This window comes from Pituophis catenifer, unplaced genomic scaffold (genome assembly GCF_029215685.1).
Source record: "Pituophis catenifer annectens isolate HBS135680 unplaced genomic scaffold, rPitCat1.0.hap2 SCAF_3, whole genome shotgun sequence".
Lineage (NCBI taxonomy): Eukaryota > Metazoa > Chordata > Lepidosauria > Squamata > Colubridae > Pituophis > Pituophis catenifer.
The window spans coordinates 49,859,643-49,874,956 of record NW_027256883.1 but is presented as its reverse complement, the minus strand read 5'-3'; positions in this window follow the sequence as shown (position 1 = coordinate 49,874,956).

Here is a 15,314-nt window from a genome sequence, read left to right as displayed (position 1 = left end):
ACAGTGATGGCGAACCTTTTTGGCACTGAGTGCCGAAAATGTTGCACGGAAACATTGCATGCATGCACTAGTCAAGCCAAACGTCCGGGTTCTAGTGCACATGCACGTCCGACAATCAGCTGATCGGTGCTCATGCGCACACCAGTTTTTGGCACGAAGGACAGCTGATCGTCACGCGTGCATGCGCACCAGAAACCTGGAAGACAAACAGGCAAGGCTGTGCGTGCTGGGCGACATAGCTTCGTGTGCCACTTTGGGCATGTATGCCATAGGTTCACCGTCACAGGTCTAATACCTGCATTGGTACCATGTCTAAAGAAACATTTGGGTTTCTTTAGACATATAATTTATACTCCAATTTTGCAGCATTGAAATCATAATGCAGATAGTCTTTGACCTACGACTACAAAATTGGTCATAAATCGAGGAGTTCAAAATTTGTGTTGCTAAACAAGACTTTTGTTAAGTGAGTTTTATTCCATTTTACGACTTTACTTGCCACAGTTGTTAAGTGAATCATTGTAATTGTTAAGTTAGTAATGGTTGTTATGTGAATCTGGCTTCCCCATTGATTTTGCTTGTCAACAGGGCACAAAAGCTGATCACATGACCCCATGAATTTTAACCGTCATAAACACATACCAGTTGCCAAGCTTCTGAATTTTGATCAGTGACCAAAAGGATGCTGCAATGGTCATAAGTGTCATAGAAAAATGGTCATAGGTTCCTTTTTTCAGTGCCATTGTAACCTTGTGAACTTTGGTCTCTAAACGAACTGTTGTAAATCAAGGACTATCTGTAATTTATGGTAATATAAACTGAACATATTGTAACACATGGTTTTATTTGAATTTATATATAGAGAGGGGGGGAGAAATATAAATCACATAAGGAACTAAGAATTGTTATAAAATATACATGGAAAACGAGTATCAAGAAGCATAATTAACTCAAAGCAAATCATCAAATAAAACCATATGTTACAGGATGTTCAGTCATATAGATTTACAGCTAGGCAACTGGTATGTTTATATGACAGTTGTTGTGTCCCGGGGTCATGTGATCAGCTTTTGTGACCTGCTGACAAGCAGAGTCAAAGGGGAAGCCAAATTCCATGTTGTTAACTTAATAGTTGCAATGATTCACTTAACAACTATGGAAATAAAAGTCGTAAAATGGAGCAAAACTTCCTTTAGCACATAATTGATTGACAAACTGAATACTTAAGGAAGCAACCTATTCACCATTAAGCAACGTAAGCACATACTTAGGGGACAAAGGGAAGGGGTTAGCACAAAGGCTCCACCGCCCCCCGCCCCGCCCCCATTATTATGCCTTTAACTCTTTCACTCTCACACTTGATATTAGTTTTCAATAAATGTTTGTATTTGCAGTTTTCTTATAACATTGATTAAAAATGAATTAAAAAGTATTGATAGTTTGCCCTAAATTATAAGAGTGAATTGTTTGCTTATATTGTTTGCTGCTATTTAGTGTTAAATAAAAATTTTAAATGTCTCTATTTGATATAGCCTGGAGAATGGTCTTGAAGAAGGCTGAATTTTTATATCACCTTCATTACTTATTGAGTCTAAATGTTTTGTCAGTTAAGCAATAGAAGGGTCAAAGGGCACCATTGTTGGGCTCGGTTTAGCACATCCTTGGACCTTAATCTGGGCCTGATTTAGGAATTGGAAAGTTCATTGAGAAGAAATCCTAGGCAGGAAATATTTGATAAACTTACACCCCATAGTAGTTGGCAAGTACATACAGATTCCCCATCCAGTTGTGTAAATTGTAAAGCAGCTCTGGTAGAAAGAAGATATTTGAATAAAGAAGAACCCGAGTTCCTCAAATTCTGTTTTGTAGATGAGCTATGCAATTTGGGCATGAAGGGAAAACTAGAAATAAATGTTTGATTTTCGTTTGTGTAGACAATATTTGAATAGGGCAGCTCCTAATTCGGTTTTATCTCATTGCTTTTTTTAATTTGAAAACATAAGGGAGTTAAGAAATGTGTGAAAAGTTTAGCATTTATTTAAATGAAATAAATGCTGTGCTGTTTTTCACTATCAATTGTATAATTTGAGGATTTACCATCTCAGTCAAATATCATTAATAGCTAAAAAGTTTTATTTAAAAATAAATTCACTGAAATCAGTAGCGCAGTGAGAATTGATGATAACTGTATTTGATGGCTATCATAATTTATCACTGGATATCCCCTTGACTTCCAGCAATGGGAACAGATTTGGTTGAAAAATATGAAATTAACCATGGCCTCCTCATATAAAGAAAACATATATAAAATGGTCTACCGGTGGCATCTTCCCCCGGCGAGATTAGCTAAAATGTTTCCCGGGACATCTGCCTGCTGTTGGAAGTGCGGTTACAGTAATGGAACTTATTTTCACCAATGGTGGACCTGCCTGCAGGCGGTTAAATATTGGAAAAAAATACGGCAATGGATTTTGGAAATTACACAGATTAATTTGGAATTAAGGCCTGAGATTTTCCTATTGGGGGCAAAACCTTTGAATGTTAAATCAGATATATGGTTCTTGTTGATTCATATTATTACTGCAGCAAGATTAGTGTATGCGCAGGAGTGGAAAAATCAATACTTACCGAGAGATTTGAAAATAATATATAAAATTAATGAGTGTGCTGAATCAGATAGATTAACTAGATCAATGGTAAAAAAGATTCAGAATTTTATAACAGTTGGAAAGTATGGTACGATTGGGTCCAGAAAAGGTGGGATAGAATAGATATATGATGATGTATATATATGATGGCAAATATGTATGTATAAAGGAATGACTTTATACTTATGGACAATGTAGTCACATTATACCATGGTGGCAGGATTGTATATTTTATTGGTGTATTGGTGTATAGAATATATTAATAAAAATTATATATATTAAAAAAAAAGTAATTTATCACTGGACCTAGATTTTGATGTAACAACAGAAGTTATGTATGTGCTATACTTAAAAAGTCTCAAACATATAATTGCAGAATATGTCCAGTACTGAGCGTACAACTCATAAATGAAGTTAGAATGTTCTCACAATGATTTAAGAAGGTCCTTTTGCCCAAATAAATCTCCATCCATGTTATACTGCAGAAATCATAAAATATATTTTGTATATTGGCTAGTATGTTGTTAATTTAAATTAATTTGAATTAAAATGTGCTGCTTGGTGATGTGATAGGAGTAAAAAAGTAACTGTCTGTCCTCCTTAGGCAACCTTGGGTTTCAATAGCCAATTTAGGAACACTGTATCTCTTAATTGTAGATTACATGTAAAGGCATGAATTGTGTGAGGATTGAGTCTGGAAGTTTTCTTTAAAACAAAATGGTTTTTTTTCTTTCAAAACTGGCAGACTTTACTGCTATGACTAGAGGCCAAAAGGAAGATAAATGACACCCACCCCGTCTTTATTTTTGCAGCGTTTTAAATCCTGGGGTTTAGCTGAAGGGACTTAAAGAGTTTTTGAAGTGCAAATAGGCTGGTGAAGGGTGAACCCTTTCATAGTTTCACTTGATGGATTTTTGTCAAGAGAGAGGAGATATTTTGGCACTAGTTGTGATCTGGAAAGCTACAGGGATTTTTGTTTTTGTTTTTGATCAGTCATGCATTAAGAACTTGCCATGGGGGATGTACCTTTTTCCTTGCATTCATATTGATTTTATTGTCCTTAAAAGTAGATAATTCTGTAGGATCTTTGGGGGAAAAAATCTACCCATTAAGACATGGGTTAGTAGAGTTGTTTCAAGGTCATGTTCTTATCCTGCAGCTTTTTAGCTAATAGATTACTGTAACAGGAGGAAATGTGTTTGAGCAGCCAGTTGTATTTTCTAGACATTATGAGTGACAAAACATGCTTGCTATTTGGATGCTCATAAAATGTAATATTGTTATCAGAAATGGATAACAAAAGTAAAGTTTAGCAGAGTTATATGCTAAATAAGCAAAACGAAATATTGTACTACCTGCAAATTTGTATTAAAAAATGGTAGCTTCTTAAGAAACCCTTCCATAATATTATGAAAAAGTTCTGAAAACTCAAGATGTTCTTAAAACTCAAGAAGCCAAACGTTTATCTCAATACTAATTTGTGCAAGCAGGATTTGGTCTTCATTCTGCACTGAAGAATGTGCTTCTAGACCACCAGAAAATCCAGGAGTCTGGACTAGATTAATAAGTCTAAAAACATCTCAGGAGAATCAGTGGGAAACCACATCGTTAGTACTACCAAAAAACTGCATGATTGTGTCCATGAATCCCCAGGAGTCAAGTTTATTTATTTATTTATTTATTTTATTATACTTATATACTGCCCTTCTCCCAAAGGACTCGGGCGGCTCACAGAAATTAAAACGATAAAAACAATAAAAATAACTACCAAAATACACAATTAAAATCTCCCAATTAAAAGTTGACTCAAATTATATGTGCATTTTTTCAGTCTTGGCAGGATATTCCTTGATACTGAAATTAATGGTGCAGCCTTTTCTTGAGAGTCTCTATATCTGTCTCCTGTTGTTGACAATAAAGGTGATACTATACAAATCAACTAAAATTCAGATAAAGCTAAATAATATTAATATTTTAAAACATCAGGGTATCACTCATTCAAGGTACATTCCATGTGAATTTTGAAGGAGCTTATTTTCAGCATATATATTTTTTAATCCTTCAAAGACATGTGCTACCCCACATGTTATTCTGAAGGATTATTTGCAGCCCTATTTTTTGGGAGGAAGATAATTAACAGTAAAAACATCTCTTTTGAAGGATAAACTCCTTTGGCATGTTTTGAAAGCCACTACATTTATTTATTTGTTTAAATTTAAATTTATTGGTTGTCCAATTCCAGTGGACTCTGGGTCATTACTAAACTAAAACAACAACAACAAAAAAGACATAAAAACAGCTGAAAACATGTAATGCTAATAGTAGTATATAGCTACAGATAGGTAGACTGAATTCCTAAAACATGGAAGATGTAATAACCATATTCCGTATGTTATACAACAGTTTTTGCTGCCGAAGGAGAGTTTTGCCTAGGTAGAAAAACTGCTTCAAAAGCTCCTTATGAAAACAGCAAGGATTTCTTTGTTTTAGGTGACCACATAGCAACATTAGATACATTACTACCCAAAAATCTGAGATTCTTAGTGAAAAATAGTACTTAAGCTAATAAGGTGATAATTTTTCATGTTTCCAGTTTCTAAAATATCAGGATATTATTTTTTCATTCCACAATGATAACAAGTTGTGAGAAGCGTAACTAACATTTCTTTTTGTAGACATCCAAGTATAAGATGATTTTGATTTAATATTTTTTGTGTTTTCTGTAATAATTGAAACTTTTAACTACCCTGTGTATGTATTTGTGGTGTGTGTGTGTGTGTGTGTGTGTGTGTGTGTGTGTATAAAAGAGAGAATGCTTTGGACTGAAAAGCTTCATTAAAAAAATCCTTGCCTTCTATATTTATTTCCGTTTATGTATTTTTAAACTAATGATTCCAAATTATTACCTGGACTTGAATTTTACATCTTATCAAACCATAAACAAAGAAATGTTTCAATTATGCTACAGTTTTTCTTGTTTCATATGGGGTTTGATATGAAGGAAGTTTCTTAAAATGTAGTTATTGCATTTTTTTTTAAATTTGATTTATATGCCGCCCTTCTCCGAAGACTCAGGGCGGCTTACAATGTGCTCAGCAATAGCCTTCATCCTTTTGTACATTTATACAAAGTCAGCTTATTGCCCCCACAAACTGGGTCCTCATTTCACCTACCTTAGAAAGGATGGAAGGCTGAGTCAACCTTGAGCCTTGGCGAGATTCGAACCCTGCAGTAATTGCAGGCAGCTGGTCTTAATAAGCTTAATAACAGGGTACCTTAAACCCCTGTACCACCAAGGCTCGCATTGAGATACGACAGTGAAAGTTTATTTATTATTATAAGAATGAGCTACAGTGATTTGGGATTTTTGTACCCACTTCCTACCTTCTTCTGTCCCAACAAGGTCACGAGGAAATTGGAAGAAATAAATGATCTTTTTTTAAATAGAAAACATTATTCTAAATTTCTGGATAAAAATAATGTGGTCAAATGTAAGTTCTTTTGTATAGAAGAAAGAGGTAGACATTCAGATTCAGTGGATTGGCTATTTTTTCATTTATAGCATCTCTTTAGTTTGTTGTTGGGAGATGTTAATAAAACCTTCCGTTACAAAAGTGATTGATAGCTCAACACAGCATCCTTTTCTTAATCTTGTATTTACTTTTTCTACTGAAATCATACATTGTGTAATAACAGTTGGGGCTTACTTTACAAGTAAATGATGTTAGACCAGAGAAGATGTGAATTCTCTCATTGGATGTGGAATGGTTCCTTTTAATGTCTATGGAGATTCTCAATCATCCAGGTCATGATTGTCCCAAAGGTACTTTTTTCCAAAAGGAAACTGGGCTTTTGGGGGGGTTTTCCTTTGAAAACATTTCGTTTTTCATCCAAGCATTGAAGAAGCTTTTTGGATGAGAAATGAAAGGTTTTCAAAAGAAAAAAATCTAAGAAAGCCCAGTTGCCTTTTGGAAAAAAGCACCTTTGTGATTCCTTTTATTATATAACTAATTTTATGCTTTAAGGTTTCTTCCAAATCAGCTGAATTATATAAATTACATGAATTATATGAATTTTTATATGAATATTATATGAATTACTATTGTCCTGTTGGAGCTTCACTTTCTCAGTTGAAATATCTGTAGAGATTTTCCTTGTAGAAAGGAATGAAGGAATCTTTTTGCCTCTGTTTTAGGAATTGCTGTTTGAACTTTAGATTTAGAATCAGCTGTTCACTTTTTAAGCACAATTTCTAAATGAAACGATCTGGATTTAACCACCATTTTTGCCAGGTCCATTGCTTGTAATTCTTATCCTTATTGTTTTCTTTTCAAGCGTTTGCTTCATTTCTTCAATTTGTAAGAGGTTTGCAATATATTTATTGACTGATGTAGGTACATGCTATCAAGGCTGTTGTATTTCTCCCTTGACTTCCTAGAGTTGATGTTATCTTTTGTTCGCTGAGCAGTATGGTTATTTCTAAGAGCATCTGTCACTTGAAGCATCCTAAGATGGATGAGTCTGAAGTGAACTGCTGGTTGAACCAAATGGTGAAAAAAAGAAAAGACAAGGGGGCTGGAGGCTTTCAGAAGAGAGAAAAAACATTGTTAGAAGGAAAACACCAAGATGGGTCACTGATTGTCATAGTTGAACCCTAACCATCATAATCAGAGCTGACTTTTGAAATCATGGCAACCCCATCCATTTTTAAAAGTTGCATTTTGTTATCCTTTGAACAGTATACAAAGAAAAAGAAGTATATGACGTTTTCTGTTGGTGTAACTAAAAATACTTAGTAATGTAGATAAAGCATGTTTTTCAAGGCTGTGATTGATGTGAGTAAATTATATTTTTATGGTTCAAAAAATGCAGCATTTTGTATGGTTGTATTTCTTCTGAAAAATATTGTTTGTTGTATGCTGCTTTATTTCATTTGAAATTTTGTTGGATTATTCTATTAGATCTTATTTCTTCATTAAGAAATCAAAGGATTTAAATTTTAGCATTACTCCATTATTGCAGTTCAGAAAGTAGCTATGTGGTTTTTCAATTTATTTGAATGCATTTGATGCATGTATCTGAATGGAGGCACAAAGCTATTTTTACTTTAATTTTAAAAAGATTGACATTTGCTGCTAAGGACTAAATGGCAGAATATGTCTTTTTCTTGCAAGAAGCTTCTCTGATTGTGCCTAGCCATTAGAACCAGGGGCTTGAAAATGATTTCATCAGTTTGCTTGCTTGCTTGCTGTGTTCAGCCATGAGGCGGGAATCAGGAGTGGAAAAGGCAAAGAAATTAAGATGATTAGAAGCTTTAAAGCTTTGTGAATGGTAGAGTAGCTCCCTCCTCAATGAATGTAAATAATAGATGAAAGACTGAGAATGACAACAAAGGCTCAGGGTACTTAAGAGAATGTGTGCAGCCTGAATGAAGGTCTGTGGCTCAGGGCCAAAGGTCTTAGCTTTGAGTGTAATTAGAAGACAATACAAAGATGTCATTACTAGCAGGTGAAATGTTCAGCACGTGGCTTCAAAAATAGCAGATTTAGCCTTTATGACTGTTGAAATTGGATTATGGACTTTAATTATTATTTTTAAAAAAACCCTTTGCAAGGTCTCCCCGCAGTTTGTTCTGAAACTATATAGCTTCACTTTGATCATCATCACTGTTGATTCTCCTAAAACCTAATACAATGGTGTGGATTAGAGTTGAAGAAACCTGCAAATCAGAAAGTGTTGATTTCCTAAGGATCTCCTGCAATATAGTGTTAGACATGTCTTCTGTTCATTGAGAGGCTAATTAATTTGTGTTAAATTCTTGGATGTTGTGGAAAGCAATCAGAGACTTTGTTCAGTGTAATATTGCACCACTGAAAATGCATTGAACCTAAGTCACGCAGCTTGTTTATGAGGGCGTCACCATCACCACACCCCCACCCCAGAAAAATTTGGATTAGCAGAACTGCCATTCAAGGTCATGTTTCAGTGCCAGCAGCTCCTTCCAAAAACAAAAGCTTCCTATAGAAGGAAATATTTCTGGACACCTTGAACTTTCAGTTCCCAAACAGAATAGGTTATGTGAAAGAACGGTAACATTATATGACCATTTAGCATTTGCAGATAAAAACAGTGGCATTTAGTGAACCACATGACAACCAATTATATGTAGCCTTATTAAAACTTGGCTCTCCTCCACTCCTGCAACCACTCTTGTGTTCGATAAACTTCTCTGTTACTGAAACTGACAAAAAATGGTTTCCTCTTGTGGTTAGACCACTTATACAAGTTTTTTTTTAAAGTAATCTCAGATTACAATGTAATTCATTTTCCCATTCTCCTCTGACTCCCCATATGCCAGGGATTCATCTTTTTAATTCAGCTGTTTTAGAATTGCAGCAATTATATATATGTTACAAACTATTCTAAAAATACGAGTTCCAGGTATATTAGTAAAAAAAGAAGCAGACATACTGCAAACTCCGGAACTTTAAGATTTTAAAATTTTAAAAGAATTAAAATTTTATTTTACTAAGCTTTCGTCAGCCATATATATATATATGAAATAACACTATCCTTTTGATTTTATATTATCCAGTGTAAGTTATGGATAATGTTGCTTAATTAATCAATTGAATATTGATTAATGCAATTGAATATTGCAAACTTAAAATATTGATAGATTTCAATTTTTTTCCTCCATATATTAATAAGGTAAGTTGGTACCATAGAATATTAGAATTATCAGTACTTTTTTAAGAATCAAATATCTTATTATATTAATAGCATGTTTTGAAAAATATTTTAGAGAATATATACTTAATTTGCAATCTACATATTACCATCATCTTCATTGGAGCCAATTATTGTTTAATACTTCCCTGAGTATGTAAATGATGTTTTTTTCAAAGTTTTTAAACTTTGAAATGAAATAGTAAAAAATGCTTTATTTCTAGATTTTTATTTGAGAGGGTTTTTTAGGACACATTAAAAAAAGAAGTAATCAAATGGTTGTCCCCTAATTACCCCAAACTGGCTAGAGACTATTCTATGGCGAACAAGTTGGTGTCGGTACATTTCCCTAAATTAAGAGGAATTTTGTCTGTCTGTCTGTCTGTCTCTGTCTCTGTCTCTGTCTCTGTCTCTGTCTCTTCCTCCCTCCCTCCCTCCCTCCCTCCCTCCCTCCCTCCCTCCCTCCCTCTCTCTCTCTCTCTCTCTCTCTCTCTCTCTCTCTCAAATTTGTGTAGTGGCCATCTCACCAAAAGTGACTTTGAGTGGTACTGATAAAAACCACAGCTGAAATATTAAAAATATAAAAATAAGAAACAAATAGTATACAAAACAAGTCTCTCAATGTGTGTGTAACATTCTCACTGTTTCCAATATGGTGAGAGAAAAATTGCAGAATTTTCTCTATTGTAGAACTGTAGTTGTTTGAGGAAGTTAAAATGCTGACCAGTACAGTTTGGTTAGGTTTTATGATCAGGTATTTTGACAGTATATATATAGTAGCCTTAGATGTATTTAGCAGTCCTATGGAGTTCCATGAGGATTACTTCAAAGCTCAAAACAATAATAAATAGTTAAGAACAAAATAGTACAGCTACTTTGGTGTAGTGGTTAGGATGCTGGCCTAGCAAACAAGAGACTGTAAATTCTAGTCCCATCCCATCTTGTGCATGAAAGCCCTTTGGGTCCCATCTCTCTCTGCCAACCTATCTCAGATTTGTTGTTGTTGGGAAAATAGGAGGAGGAAAAGAACATTATGCATGTTTTACCATCTTGAATAATAAAGGCAAGATAAAAGCTAAATAAATAAATAAATACTGTTAAGAAGCTCTGTCTTTTTTCCATAGTCTTTAAATATTTGCTGCTATATCAAGATTTAAATCAATCATCTACAATTTTAAATTATTTTATTATTTCACAGGTATCTAAAATTTTCAACAGCCTGAATCAAGTAGCAGCAGAATAACTATGAACAATCATCCATCATGAATGTATTTAACGAAGGTTGAAAGACATAAAAGAAGGTAGCATTGTTTCCATATTTGTAATGCATTTATCATTGGTAACATTTTCAATGGCAGCAAGAGTACAAAAATAATTTGTGTCAATTTGATATAATTATGCTATTTTTATGAAGCTATTATATTTAAATGGTTAATTTCAATCTTTTAATTGAGTGCACTACCCTGCAGCTTTTATTTCATGTGATCTACTACATGATCTACTACATGATCATCAAAACATCACCACTTAAGGCTTGGTCTGTGTTCACCCCAGAATGAAGGATATCTATAGAGTTCCAAAATTAAATAAAAATAAATTTCCATTTTAAAATATTTTTCAGTTGCTAAAATGTGGGGTCATCAAATCTTGCAAGATTTTGGCAAAATCTATTGACAATATCATGAAATTTTTGCCAGTGAAAAAAATGGAAAGAACTATGTGTTCACAGAGAAAACACTTGTAAATACCCTTACTAATTGCCTGTTGGTGCTAGAATATATTTTATGTACCATTGTCATAAAATGCACAAATCTTGAAAATTGTGTTAATGTGTGTTTCTATGAAATCATGTAACATTAAGATTATATTACAATTACTAAAATTTATGAAAAAATATGTACTATTAAACTATTAAAAGAGTCCTACAAGTTAGTACATAAGTACTCGACTTATGACCACAATTGAGCCCAAAGATTCTGTTGCTAAGTGAAAGATTTGTTAACTGTGTTTTGCCCATTTTATGACCTTTCTTGACATAGCTGTTAAGTGAATCACTGAAGTTGTTAAATTAGTAATTCAGTTGTTAAATGAATCCGGCTTCCTCATTGACTTTGCTTGTGAGAAGGTCATAAAAGGTGGTCACATGACCCCAGGACATTGCAAATATCATAAATATGAATCAGGTGCCAAGCATCTGAATTTTGATCATATGACCATGGGGATGGTGCAACGGTTGTTAAGTGTGAAAAACTGTCACAAGTCACTTTTTCAGTATCGTTGTAACTTTGAACAGACACTAAATGAACAGTTGTAAGTCGAGGACTACCTGTACTTAAAATGTTTTAATGTAAGGGCATTATATCATTAATAAAAAGTTAGGGGTCCTACACATGTCCACAAGAAAGAAGTTCCACAATGAGAGGTGGCATGATTAGTATGCTACCCAAATAAACAAAGCATTCAGAGTTCCTATCACCAACCTAAAACCCAATACTTGAATTGGATTAATGAGCATTCCCAAATCCACAAATGTGCTCCTTCAAAGGGAAAGCAAGCATCAGTGGTAGGTCTGAGTTTTCCAGTCAGGAGCACTTCATCAGTCTTGTATACCTTAAACTTCATTTTATTTACCCATATTTAGCATACATTACAGCAATAAGTCACAAATTTAGAAATTAAGACTCAAAACCAATTTAACAGTGAATCTGAGTGAATAGTGTTTTAATCTGTTGAAGTGAAGGATACAATATTGATCCTTAGAGAGAGAGATATCCATGACTTTGAATCTTAGACACCTTTTATGGGATAGTTTTGAAATGAAACAGAAAAACTATAATAAATGAGATGAGGCTAGAAGTTATGTCTTTTGAGATTTCCTCCAACTAAACTAATTTCGTAAATTGAAACAGGATTTATTTAAATCAAACACTTGATGCACATGAGAGACTTTTGAATTTTTCTGTAAAATATAATCTATAGAAATCAAAGGGGCAAATGTAGAATGTGTATTATTTCAACAAGAGAGGTCAATTAACTTATATGTTCTTGCTATGGATGAGTTGAACTGGCTTGACTTACTTTATTTGTAACATTGGACTCCTATTGTCTCTTGTTGTTCTTAAAAAAAAACCTCTCCTATTTCCCAGAGGCTGAAGATCTGTTTCTGTTTTATGACCTGCTGTATCCTTAAGGCCAGGAGGCCCCATAGAGCATTCAGACCCAGTAAAATAAGAGGGTCATTGCCATCATCCAGGTCCTAATTGTTGCTTTCTGATTGCCACATAGACACCAAGGCAGCTGTGGGAACATCTGGGTCCTAGGAGTGGGGGAGGGTGCTGCTGGCATTTTGTTTTACCAGGTGCTCAGAGGAAGCGTCCGTCCTCTTTTTTTGATATAGGAGTTAAGTTCTGTGGCCCCTGAAGTGAAATTGCAACAATTGCAGAGGTCATAAGACAGCTGAGTGGGGGTCAGACACCGTGGGGTGTATTTTGTTACTTAGTAAAAGAAGGGATATCCTAAAACCTTTAAAGGGTTTTCTTGAAATCTCTGTTGTAGGAAGGTTTTTATGAGTCTGATGGAAAAAGTGCTGATTTAGGTGAGGAAGACTGCTTTTGTCTAAGTGAAAGGACAACCCTTACCAAATGTTTGCAGCTTTGGTAGTACATTCAGTGAAAGACACGGAGACCAAATTATAGAATGGAAGCCATTCTGTAAGTTGCTTTCCAGATTTAGGCTTTTAAATAGTATTTCACCCACTCTCATAAGATTTGAGCTGTCTTCACTTCAGATTAAGCATTTGTTACTAGGGGAAAAAATGGAGCAGAACTTGCTTGCTTTTTTTGGTCTTAGATGAAATGAGAGTGAATAATCGAAAGCATTTTAGCTTAAGTGAGCTGTTTTTAAGTATATGCTGAAAGGAAGGACTTCAGTTTATTAAGATAACAATTTAGAAAGCCCCTAAATCTTCAGTCCCCAATTGTTTTATTTAAGCTGGAACTCGGAGACAAATATAGAGGGGTCGTGTTTTCAGATTAAAAATACAAGGAAGAATTAAACTTTTGGCACTTGCCCAAAAAATATTGAAATGTACAAACCAATATAGAAATGATTATTTTTGTCTGAGGCAAATTACTCATTTTTTAATATGCCTGTCTTACATTCAAATAAATGAAGAATGCATATATTATTAGGTACCAACTTTTTCTTTATTTTCTTTAAATAATAAGGTTCCAAATGATCCGTGGGTTCTTGTTGTAGCTATAAATTGCAAATATAATATTGGCATATTAGTCAGGCAGTGAGAGGAGGGAGAAAAGGCATTCCTTTTTATGTGTGACAAAGGACATGGAAGAAGCACATATGTATAAGTATAATGCATTTTACTGTAGTTAATTATTACCCTAATTTTCAATGGAAACTAAATTGGGAAACAGTAGCACTCAGGAAAGAAGAGAATTGTAAAATTTTAAAATTCTAATATTCTATTGAGTATTAAAAAATCTTCTGTTTTTGTTGGATTGTTAAGATCTCTTTGTGAACCATAAATATTAAAAGTTGCTAACATAGTTTAATGTCTGTGGAGATTCTCAGTCATCCAGGTCCTGGTTGTCCCAAACCGGAGTTTCTTGGTTTCCCTTGAAAACATTTTGCTTCTCATCTAAGAAGCTTCAGCTGAAGAAGCTGAAGAAGCTTCTTGGATGAGAAGCAAAACGTCTTCAAAGAAAAACAAGAAACTCCAGTTGCCTCTTGAAAAAGCACCTTTGGGATAACATATTTTTAATGTTTTGTCCTATCTTTGGTCTCAAATATAGGGGAGAGTTAGTTGTGCATTTCTGCTTTTTTTCCTCCTTCCATATTCTTTCCATTATTCTAATTAATTTGTTGGAAAGAAATTGATGAAATTATTCAAGCATGAGAAAGGCATTATTTCCTTTCTGCTGCTGTGGAATATACTGGAATTGGTCAGTGAAAAGTAGCAACTCTGTTGCCATGGCACTGAAACATCATCACCTGTTCCCTTCTTGATCAACTTGTTTTTAAGCGAGAAGAACTGTTCTTTGTTAGAACCAGGAAGGCAGTGTTAGTTCATCGGTAATGACCATGGAACGTTTCCAGAGCCTCAGATTTTACTGAGATACCTGCAGAGAATCCTTGAAAAGTGCAGCCCATAAGTACTCAAAGTTGACTGCAGACGTTGATACACAGTAGAAAAGTGTTTTAAATGGACAGTGTTCAAATGATCAGTATTTGCTAAATTGAAAAGAGCTGTAAAATGTAAATGAGAATCCTAATGGGTTGTCATGGGCTGGAAAGGGAGCTTGAGAGATCCTCCTTCCATCCCTTCCTTTCCTTCCCAGCAGGCAGGTAACTAACTGGCTGCTGCTCAGTTGGGAAATACAGAGAGAATGGGATTGTGAGATTGCTTGGGAAACTGCCACAGATCACTGCCACAGGAGCCTTGGTGATGCAGCGGACTAAAGTGCTGTTAAGTAGCACTTAGCTGCCAGCTGCCTGCAATTACTGCGAGTTCAAATCTCACCAGGCTCAAGGTTGACTCAGCCTTCCATCCTTCCGAGGTAGGTAAAATGAGGACCCGGACTGTGGGGGCAATAAACTGACTTCGTATAAAAAAGAACACCGCTTGGGGAGGGGGCGAAAGCCCTACTGAGCAGGTATATACAAAAGTATGAAGGCTATTGCTTGACGCATTGTAAGCCGCCCTGAGTCTCCGGAGAAGGGCAGCATATAAATCGAACTAATAAATCATTAAAAATGAAAATTGTTGGACCACAGCAGCAGCCAAATAGCACTGAAGCAGCTACAACTGTCTCAAATTTTCTTTGGGGGTCATGTGTCCCAGATTTTGAAAACATTCTGTAAATTAGTCTGTTTTGACCTTCTTTCAAAAATTGTTGCCCTATGACAAGGGTTGTGGCC